An 11317-nucleotide genomic window follows, 5' to 3' on the forward strand; every position below is an offset into this window, starting at 1 on the left:
TAAAATATTGTACAATTTCTCTTCAACACATCACCCGATTTTGATGCGGTATTTTAAATTTATGAGGAAGTCTAAGTTTCGCTGAACCTTATCGAATGACGCGAATGTCGTTCAAATCAGTGGAGTCGCTCAAAAGTTATGAGAGGTTTACACTCACACACGCACACACACACGCTGATAAAAATCCTCGTAGGAATATTAAGAACTACTTCCTAGGAAATTAAAAATGTGGAGATCAGATTAGAACTTGATTTTCGAAAACTGGCATGGAACCAATGACTTCCCGATTTTTTTTTTTTTTAAATCATTTATTTGTAAAGTGAGAACTTAAAAATTCCGAAAAAGAAATCTTAGATGTGAAAAAAAATTTATTATGATGCACAATAACGATAAAAATTACTGCACAGTAAAAAATTTTTCGTCAATGTGTAAAGTGTAAAAATTTTTGTGTAGAAAATTACACTCTAGAGTATGGAGAATTAACATCAGTTTGTGTAAAAACAGTCAGTAACACAAATATTTGTGTTAAATTTGACGAAAAATTTTTTACTGTGTAAAAAAAATTGAAAAAAAAAAATTTTTTTTTGTTTTTTAATTAAAAAAATTTTTTTTTCTCTGAAATTGTAGGAAATGACGTTAGAATATATTTTAGAAAGCTGAAAAAGCTTTTTGGAAAAAAACATTTTTTTTTTACAAAATTTGGGGGGTACCCCATTTTGCCCCCCTCCTCCCCTAATTGCACTATTGAAAATTATTTTAGATTATTTATAGTCTAAATAACCATATAATCATTTATTTATACTTTATCGAGTTAAAATTAATTTTAAAATAGCGGATGTCAGTGATGGGGACACAAAAATTAACTTGCGTCAACTAACGATATAGGCCATAATGTAAGGTAACCTAACCCCCTCAACATACATATCAACGTATTAATGTTTACATACTGTCATGAGATTTTATAAGAATCAAAGTATTTAAGACTAGAAAAAATTGCTGAAAAAAACCTAGTAAAAATATAGAAATGCTAGGTCTTAAACGAATTTTAAAATAATAAAAATTATTGATAGTTTTGCATTAGTAAGTAAAAATGATTATTTTTAATATAAATTTGACTGTAATAAAAGACCTGTCAATAATAGAGTCAATGGTATGTCAATAATTGGCTCTTTTAATTTTTTGCGCTGTCAATAATACATACATTCGACCTGTTGGTTTTAAGCTGACATAATAATTGAATCGTTTATTTGAGAAACCCCATAAGTCATATTTTTTTCGAAATCGGATTTATTCTATTTTTTGGTTTTTTGAATTTCCCCTCACTTATACCAGCACCAAAAAATATTAAATCCGTGTTCAAGACATAACTAATCGGTCGGTATAAATCTTTTTTAGTTGAGAAACCCTATAAGTCACTGACTTATGGGGTTTTACGAATAAACATTAAATTTCAAAATTCCGAAAATGAATTTCTTTTTGTTTTTTTTTCCAAAAAAACTTTTTCTGAGTAGAAAAAATTCAGTTCAATTCAAAATACTTAAATTTTAATCATTTACGCAGTATGGGTTTAAAAAAACTAAATAAAATTATTGTTTCATTTTTTGATGTGATTTCATTAACTTCAATTTTAAAATGATTGATTATTAGATAATTAGAAACTAAATTTACTGTTAAATACTTAAATTTTAAGGAGTTTTACGATATTCGTTTGATGGATTAAAATTAAAAATATGTTGTTTTATTGTTGGCTCTGATTTAAATTCTGAAATTAATTATAACCTAATAAAAATACATTATACACTGTAAACAATTTGCGGAGTGAACGCGGAGTGAATGAAGAGTGAATGATTTTTAATTAATTCACTCTCAGCGGGAGTGATATTTACTCCGAGAAGGAGTTAATTTTTATTGATGATAAAATTCACTCCGCATTCACTCCCAAAATAAATGAATTTAGAAATAAATAAATTTTTGTAAAGAAAATATTTTTATAAACCCTTTTTATATTTAATTATTAAAAATTTAATTTATTATTTTTAATAATATTTCATTTTAATTATTATTATAATGTTTTTATTTATTTTTTTTTTTATAAATTAATTATAATTAAAAATTGTCAAAAAAAATATGTAGATATGTAGATATATATATATATATATATATATATATATATCTATATATATATATATATATATATATATATATATATACTAGCGGACCCGACAGACGTTGTCATGTACACACGTCTTAAATTTATAAATTTTAGGAATGAGCTTGTATAGTTGAAAACATCATTAGTTAATATGCAATGGGCATTCTTCAATAATTAACATTTTCGTAAATATAAGCCCATTCTGATTTTATGCTCATCAAGAGCTTTCATTTGAGTACCCACATGCATTTTTGGTATATTTTATATATTCATATATTTTACAAATACTATATATATAAAATATATAAAAAATGTTATGTGGGTACTCAAATGAAAGAACTCGATGAGTGTAACATCGGAATGAGCTTATGTCTTTCAAAACTTCAATAATTAAGAAATGACATTGTATCTTGTCAACTAATGATATTTTTAAAGATATAAGCTCATCCCGATGTTACACTCATCAAGACCCTTCATTTGAGTACCCACATCAATTTTTCATATATTTTATATATTTATATATATTATGTATATATATATATATATGTATATATGAAAAATATATCAAAAATGCATGTGGGTACTCAAATAAAAGCTCTTGATGAGTGTAACATCGGAATGAGCTTATATCGTTAAAAACATCATTAGTTAACAAAATACATTATCATTCGTTAATTATTAACATTTTCGTAAATATAAGTCCATTATGATTTTATTCTCATAGAGACCTTTCATTTGAGTACCCACATGAATTTTTTCATATATCTTATATATATGATATTTATAAAATATATGAAAAGTGCATGTGGGTAGTCAAGGTCAACAACAATTGATAAATAAAAAATTTATTTAATAAACATTTTCTCGTGGACTGAATTGTGAATCTAAACCATTCTGGAATCCACCGGAAGACACACAAAAAATTTCATTAAAATCGGTCTAGCCGTTTAGGAGGAGTTCAGTGACAAACACACGCACAGAAGAAATATATATATATATATATATTAATAATTTTGAGATCTTTTTGTAGAACGAAAATTCATCCTTATTTTATTTATTTTAAAAACTCCGAACGCGGATGTTTTTCGGAGTGAAATTCGAAATCACTCCGAAATCACTCCGCAAATAAAAACTCCGAATTCACTCCCTACGTGGAGTGATTAATTACTTCACTCCGGAACTCCGAGTGATGGGAGTGAAATGGGAGTGAAATTCACTCCCGATTCACTCCGGATTTTTTACAGTGTATTTACTGTTAAATACTTTGATTTCAATAATTTTTGCCATTTTAGTTTTATAAAGTTAGATTATGATAAATTAAAATGTTGTTTTATTATTGACTCTCAGTTCACTAATTTTGATTAAAAAATAGATGATTTATTATAATTTTCGTTAATTGCAGTTCCAATACATATTTTGTACTTTATTTTATAAATATAATAAATGATTGATGGAAAAAAATTGATAAATTAATGATTTTATTACTATTTTGTTCGTTTTGATGAGAAACCTCATAAGTCAATCAACTTCAAATCATTATTATGAATAGTAGTAATTAACAATTAAATTTTTTCATGCTCAAATATTTTTTAGGGATACTAACATTATTATTATTCATCATTGGTTCATGATGTTAATGCAAACTCTACCGAGAAAAATGTTTTTTGCTTCTACCGAAAAATTTAGTATTTTTTTATTTATGGGGTTTCTCAAATAAACGATTAATTATTAAATGTATTGCTATTAAAGTTAATTAATTAAATTATACAAGTAAAAATAGTGATTAAGGTGTCCTATAAAAAGAAAGTTGGCAATATTGATTTGAAACACGATAAAAAAATTCAAATATTCATGATCACTCTTATAGTATCAATAATAGGGGCTTTAACCTTAATATCATGTTAAAAATTTAATTATTTATATAGATAATGAGATATATAAAATTTTGTAATATTGTGACTTCAAACAATATCAATGTATTTATAACTTCATATTATATTAAAAAAAAAAAAAAAAAAAAAAAAAAACGAGTTACTAACACAAAAAGTTGTCATTTTCATTAAAGTAACCTGCAGAGCGGTCACCTGCTTCGGCCACCAGCGTGTCACCTGCGACCACCAAGACATACCATTGAGTTAACGTTCGGACTTACAGATAAACCTGCAGGGTAGCTAGAAATCATCAGAGCGTGTCTCCTTGCTGTGGCACATGTCACGAGTGTTTCAAAACACTAAAAGTAATTTATATTTATCTGCACCCCCTGGGCCAGCGAAGTTAATATATTTCCATACCAAGCCAACGGACCATCCTAGCACGTGTCTTCAGCTATTCTATATTCTATATATTTCCATCTATACATACATACACACACGGTAAGAACTTCGGATGTCTTAAGGTTGAGGTACTAAGTTTATTCGAATACCAACCGACCCCCGAAGACTTGCCCCCAGTAATCACGCAACCATGAATCCGCAAAGTATATAAGTGACGAAGCACCTGCAACCCCCAAGACAGACACGTTGATATCCTTAAAAATAATCAACCATCCATAAATCCTCAGTCCATATGCTTTTAGGTGTTGCGTTATTTAGCAAAAAAACAATAAATTGGCTTAATGATTTTTTGATGTTTTTAATTACAAAATACGTAGTTTAAATACTATTAAAATTAATTAAAAAATTTTCTTAATACTTAATTCGTTTAAACATGAACTTATACATAATCATTCACGAATTACTGAATCTGCGTCAGTTATAGACTTATAAGATTTTGGTTCAGGTAATGAATTAAAACTGTACATCAATTGGACGCTAGACCGCAATCTCAGTGCCTTAAGGTAGTACCTCCGCGACAATCCAGATAAAAAATTTTGACTCACTATCCATGTTATACGTATCGACAGAGCTAAGGTTGTAGGTTAAGATTTTTTAACGTTACTGTACTCGTCGACTACTATATTCTCTATACATATACACAGACACTACGGTTTCAGTAACTAGCGGCTGTTTTTCGTACCCCCTCTCCTAAAAATAATCCTCTAAAAGTGAAATTTATTTTAATTAATCTCGAAAACTACACGGTAAATAATTTTCATTTTTTTTTTAATTGTTCAAAATATCATATTCTTCAATCTACTAGTTTTTCGATAAAGTCGTGAAATTCCTTCGATGGAAAAAATTAAAAATACTGTCATTTTCCCACGCTTCTCCTATGTTACATGTACAAAAATGTCATTTTCAATTTCAATTATCCCAAGTTAGGTACGGTAAATCGTTTTCAAATTTTAACAGCATATGTATTATGTATTTAATGACATATTCAAAGTTTCGAGGATTTCTTAAAATATTGCTTTCATAACCGTACTACCTTAAGTTTTTTTTTGTAGCACTGAGATCTTATTACACACTTTCCATGGAACGTTCGGTAGTGTCCAAGTTTACATTCACAATAATTTGAATGACAATCCTGTAACAATATGAAATATAAAAAATTCTTGAATAAAGAAAATACTTTTGAAGATTTTTATTGTTTTGAATCAAGACGAAAAATTCTTGAACCAATTAAAATTCATTTAACTTCAGTATTTTTTTATCTTAGATGAAAATATATAAATGTTACTTATTACATACTTAAAACATGCGCTTTTACCTGAAAAGGTAGTGATAAGAATTATTTTTTTCTAAAAAGTTAAGGGGGATAGCCACTGTGAAATTTCAAAAAAAAATGATTTTTTTTTTTTTTATTAAATCAAAGTTAATATATTCTAAAATATGTATCTAGAGTTTTGTATGAAAATTCCGAATATTTTCCGAGTTATAGTCATTTTTGTGACAGCACGTCATATGACTTTACACGCGCGGCATTCCGACGAAAACGCGTTTTTCTCGAAACTACTTTTTTTGAACTGATGAGAACTGGAATTTGCATAAATATGAACCGATTTGCAACTTTTTTTTCCCCCGTATTCGTCTACTCAGTAGCTATCGTTGCACGTAAGTGATTTTGGAAATTTTGATTTTTAAGATTTTTTAGGGCTGTTTGAATCCAAAAAAATGAGGAAAAAAAACGAAAAAATTATTAATGTGTCGCCATTTTTCTTAATTCCAAATTTTCAAAATCCCCTACGTGCTACGATAACTACATGCATGCAGACTACAACGCTGTATCGTTTTTTTGTTTTAGATAATCCGTTTTTGAGTTAAAGATCGCACCGTGGAGGGGGAAATTTTTTTGGTGCTCTACAAAAATGCTAATAATTTTATAACAGCATGATATTTTTTAATAAAAATTTAGGAGAATAATCTTTAATGTATACTTTATAAAACAAAAAAAACCCGATCCCCAAATTCTTTTATTATCCCAGTCGAAAAAATTCCCGAAAATCACCTATTTTTTTAATCGTAACAGTGGCTATCCCCTTTATATGAGCGTTATAAGGCGTGCAATTTTTTATTTTTCAAACTTTTTTGAGTTCACACTTACTCGAAGACAAAGTACATCAGTTATTGCTTCTGGATGATCACAACTCAAAGGGCAAGTATTCACGCATCCAACACATTTGTCACTAGCGCCACCTGAATTTTCTGAATCAAATTGACATTCGATCAGTTCACCGTAGGTTTGTATGAATGACTATAAAAAGAAAATTTTTTTTAATAAAAACATATTTTGTTTATCGTACCAAACTTTAGAAATACTTATTTGCATGTGTCAGTGCACTCCCGAGTCGAAATTTAAATCGTAGATTCAACGTATTGAACGTTCAAATCGTAGGTTGAGCGTATAAGACGTTGAAAACGTAGGATCAACGTATTGAACGTTGAAATCGTCATTTGAACGTAACGGACGTTAAAAACGTATATTGAACGTACCCAACGTATTATAAATGTGAATAGAACCAATAATGGGTGAAAATAGTAATATTAAAACTACTCAAATAGCTACACATTTTTTAATTTCTTAGCGGGAAGATAAAAATTTTATTTTTTTTTTGTAAAAATTCAGTTGTACAAAATTTTATAAAATTGGATAAAAAGTTATCATTTTATATACAGATTTATGAGGCCATTTTTGGTATAAAATCGTATGAATGAAATTTCATAAAATTTAACATAATTTTGGAAACCATTCAGAGGGTAAAAAATTTCGATAACGCATTTCCGTCAAAAAAAAATGGTAAATTTAAGCTAAGAAATGTAAAATCTCCCTAACAAAACTAAAAAAAAATTTTTTTTTGTCTATTTACGTTTCAAACATGTATAGTTATTTGAGTAGTTTTAATATTACTTATTAATTCAAATGACGATTTCAACGTTCAAAACATTGATCCTACGTTTTCAACGCCTACACTGATAGAAGGATTTCTTAGCATTTAAGAAGATTTCTTTATATTTAAGAAATAATTTCTTAAACACCATTTCTTAGCATTTAAAAAATATTTCTTAGTATTTAAGAAATATTTCTTAGTATTTAAGAAATATTTCTTAGTATTTAAGAAATATTTCTTAGTATTTATATTTCTTAGTATTTAAGAAATATTTCTTAGTATTTATATTTCTTAGTATTTAAGAAATATTTCTTAAATACTAAGAAATATTTTTTAAATACTAAGAAATGATGTTTCAGAAATGATTTCTTAAATACAAAGAAATCTTTTTAAATGCTAAGAAATCCTTCTATCAGTGTAATACGCTCAACCTACGATTTGAACGTTCAATATGTTGAATCTACGATTTAAATTTCGAGTCGGGCTGATAAAAAAATTAACTTCATTCAAGAGAAAAAATCTTCAACACTGATATAGAAGGATTTAGTTCTATTTAATAAGATTTAGTTACTAAATCATTTATTAAAGCCCAATTATTTTCACCAAATAAATATTTAGTAGTATACTACTAAATATTATTTGGTGGGAACAAATATTTATTTCCATGTAATAAGGCTTTGTTGATATTAATAAAATTTATTTAGAATAAGCAATCATTTATTAAACTGAAACAAATAATATTGATGGATAAAAAAATATTTTTTTCTCCCAAATAAATGACTAAAAATTTTGTTACTAAATCAGTTTAGTTCTCCGAAATCCTTCTATCAGTGAATCAAGAATCTAACTTTGGAGAATTTTATTGTTTTGATGCAATTAGAATTTTTGTTGAATTAACAAATTTTTCTCGATTCTAACTACAACTCAAAAAGTTGTAGTTCTATGTGATAATTTTTTTAAGATTAAAATTTTTACTCTTGAATCAAGTTTATTTTTTTATCAGTTTGTATGTAAACTTTAAGTTATTTTTAGATTTTAGCGAGGAATCTTAGCAATGATAACATTTTTTAATAAACTAATATTTTAAAGATCTATAGTAAAAAGTAGAGAAGGAAGATAAAAAGAAGAAAGACTGGAGGTTTTTCGACACTTGAGCCTAAAAAGTGTTCCAAGTACAGTTTGTCACAAAAAGGTACAATTTAGAGACCCTGTTAACATTACTTTAATGTCATACTATCACTCTTGAAATAATAAAAATTAACTTTCTTTGCTACAAAATACTTTTTTCATTTTTCGATACCTCAAAATGAAATATACGTACCTATCAAAAAAATGTTCAAAATCGCAAAGCTTAAAATTTTATAATTCACCATTTTGTAATTCTTTAAAATTTTTCACTAAAGATTCTTAAGACGAAGTTACTTATAATAGGTCACTATTAAAAGTAACGTATTTATATAAATTAAAAATAAATTATTACGCTGTTTAATGATGGAAAATTTTTCTGTTTTTAATTATTTTTTAGTTAAATAATTACATTTCTTTAAAAATAATTTTTATAAACGCTTATCACTAAATTTATTACCCAGGTAATAAAATAAAGTTACAGAAAAATTTTTAATTTACTTTTGAATAAACGATATTTTTTTTTAATTGAGGTAATAAAAAAAAATAAGTGTCAAAGCTATGTAAAGGCGAACTATTATAGTGCGGCACCCGTTTAATATGAGTCTAAAGTCTAATGCTAACGGGGAGCAGCAGGTCTTGGGGATTTACTCGGCCATATCTCCGTGGAGGGTGGATTAAAAATGCGACGACACAACCTACGAATTCACAGAGCATGACAGACAGGTGACACGTGCCAGCACACGTTCGTCGTTATCGCAACAACGCAAACTTTTTTTTATTTATAAGTCACTTAAAATGCTCGGTGCTCGGTAGAACTGAGCAAATAGAATTATGTATTGTACGCATTGTGTTTAAAAATAAATGCGTCTAAACTTTATTATAAATTATAATGAACGGTCAATTTTGAGTATTTTTTTTAGTTTGGGGTATTCTAAATGTTCAAGTTAAAAAATATTGTTTAAAATGTTCAATTTATTTCGTGAAAAAATTTAATACACGGTCAAAATTTTAGTCACACCTCGTGTTAGTCATTGTATTTCTTTTTAATGAGCAACAATTAATTATTGATTATTTTTTACTACTTACTGAATAGCTATATTAATATTATGTAAATATTAAATAGTTTTATGAAGATTTAAGTATTTTTATGATTAATAATCGTAATTTAGTATCAATTACGTATTAACAAGTTATAAATAAACCTTTTACTTAATATTTAACGTCGATAAGTTTATAATAACAATAACTGGCTAAGAAATTAATGACAATAATTATTATCAAATTACGGGAAAATCCAAAATACTGGCCTGACAGTGATCAGTATCTTTATGATGTTAATGTTTATAATATAAGATAATAGTCTTTGTAATACAAGATAACAAGCTACCATTTCGGATTGAAAATAAAATTATTAACGATTTATATCAATAGATAAGATTCAATATTAGCTTGTAGTGATAAATACTTTTAAAAATTACAAAATTTGATTTTTTTTTTCATACTGACAAAAATTTATTTAAAATTTACATTGACAAAAAAAATTTTTTTTTACAATTTGATTTTTTTTTATGCTGACTAAAACTTTAAAATTTGGTATAAAATACAATGAGTCACGTAAAAAACCATTACGTATTTTTTTGGATTATTTAAAATCCAAATTTTCATAGACAGCAACACTGATGTTTTAAAATTATTATTCAAGTAATAGCGCATAATGTTCAAATGATTGAATTTAATTTCTTAACGAAAAATTACCATTAATTATGCATTTACGAGTTTGATGGTGTAAAATTTTTAAACTTACACTACCTAAATTTCATATCAAAATTTTTACATTGAGTGATTTAGACGTTCTAACAAATATTTTACAGTGCACCATTTTTTATGCTTATTTAATGGTCAATAATAAATCCTAATCTTTCTTTTTTTGATGCGTTTCTCGCCTGACCTATATGTTTGATTAAAATTTTCAAATTTCTAAATTTACTTCTTAGTAATTTGAAATTTGGCAGGCTTCCCGAGTCGAAAAGTTTCAGCATTACTCATTGTTTTTACATTTTATACTACAGGTATAATTGTAAATTCAAGGCCAAGAGACACTGAGGGAAATCTATTCCCGTCTTTCTCTAAATTATAATTGTTCCTTTTTCCCTTTTTTTTTTTTTTTTCTATTCATATAATTGCACGGAAAGAATAAAATGATATTAGATATTCTCTCATATTATACTCAGTGATATCTGTGATGAAAAAAAATTTCAGATAATAACAAACATGATCCAGATTATACTAAATTATTTTTGGATTATACTCAGTGTAATATCCGATTTTACTCAGTAATTTTTCTTGTTATACCACGTAAGATTACACTGGATATAATCTGAAAAAATATCCCGTATAATTATTACAATTACAAGGTATGTAAAAATAGTGTATAAGACGTATATTTTTACGTTTATACTTATGACAATAAGATCTAACCTGTTCATAGTCACGCTTGAGTTTTATATTGCTAATATTTCATTTTTTAATTTTTATTTTAGTGCAATGCCAATTATTATGGCGGAGTTATAGTGGGTATAATCCAAGTTTCTACCGAGTATAATTCAAATTATACGGGATGTTTTTTCGAATTATATCCAATGTAATCTTACGTGGTATAACAACAAAAATTACTGGGTAAAGTCAGATATTACACTGAGTATAATACAAAAATAATTTAGTATAATCTCGATTATATTTGCTATCATCTAAAATTTTTTTTCACCACAGAT

The sequence above is a fragment of the Cotesia glomerata genome, linkage group LG6 (assembly GCF_020080835.1).
Source record: "Cotesia glomerata isolate CgM1 linkage group LG6, MPM_Cglom_v2.3, whole genome shotgun sequence".
NCBI lineage: Eukaryota > Metazoa > Arthropoda > Insecta > Hymenoptera > Braconidae > Cotesia > Cotesia glomerata.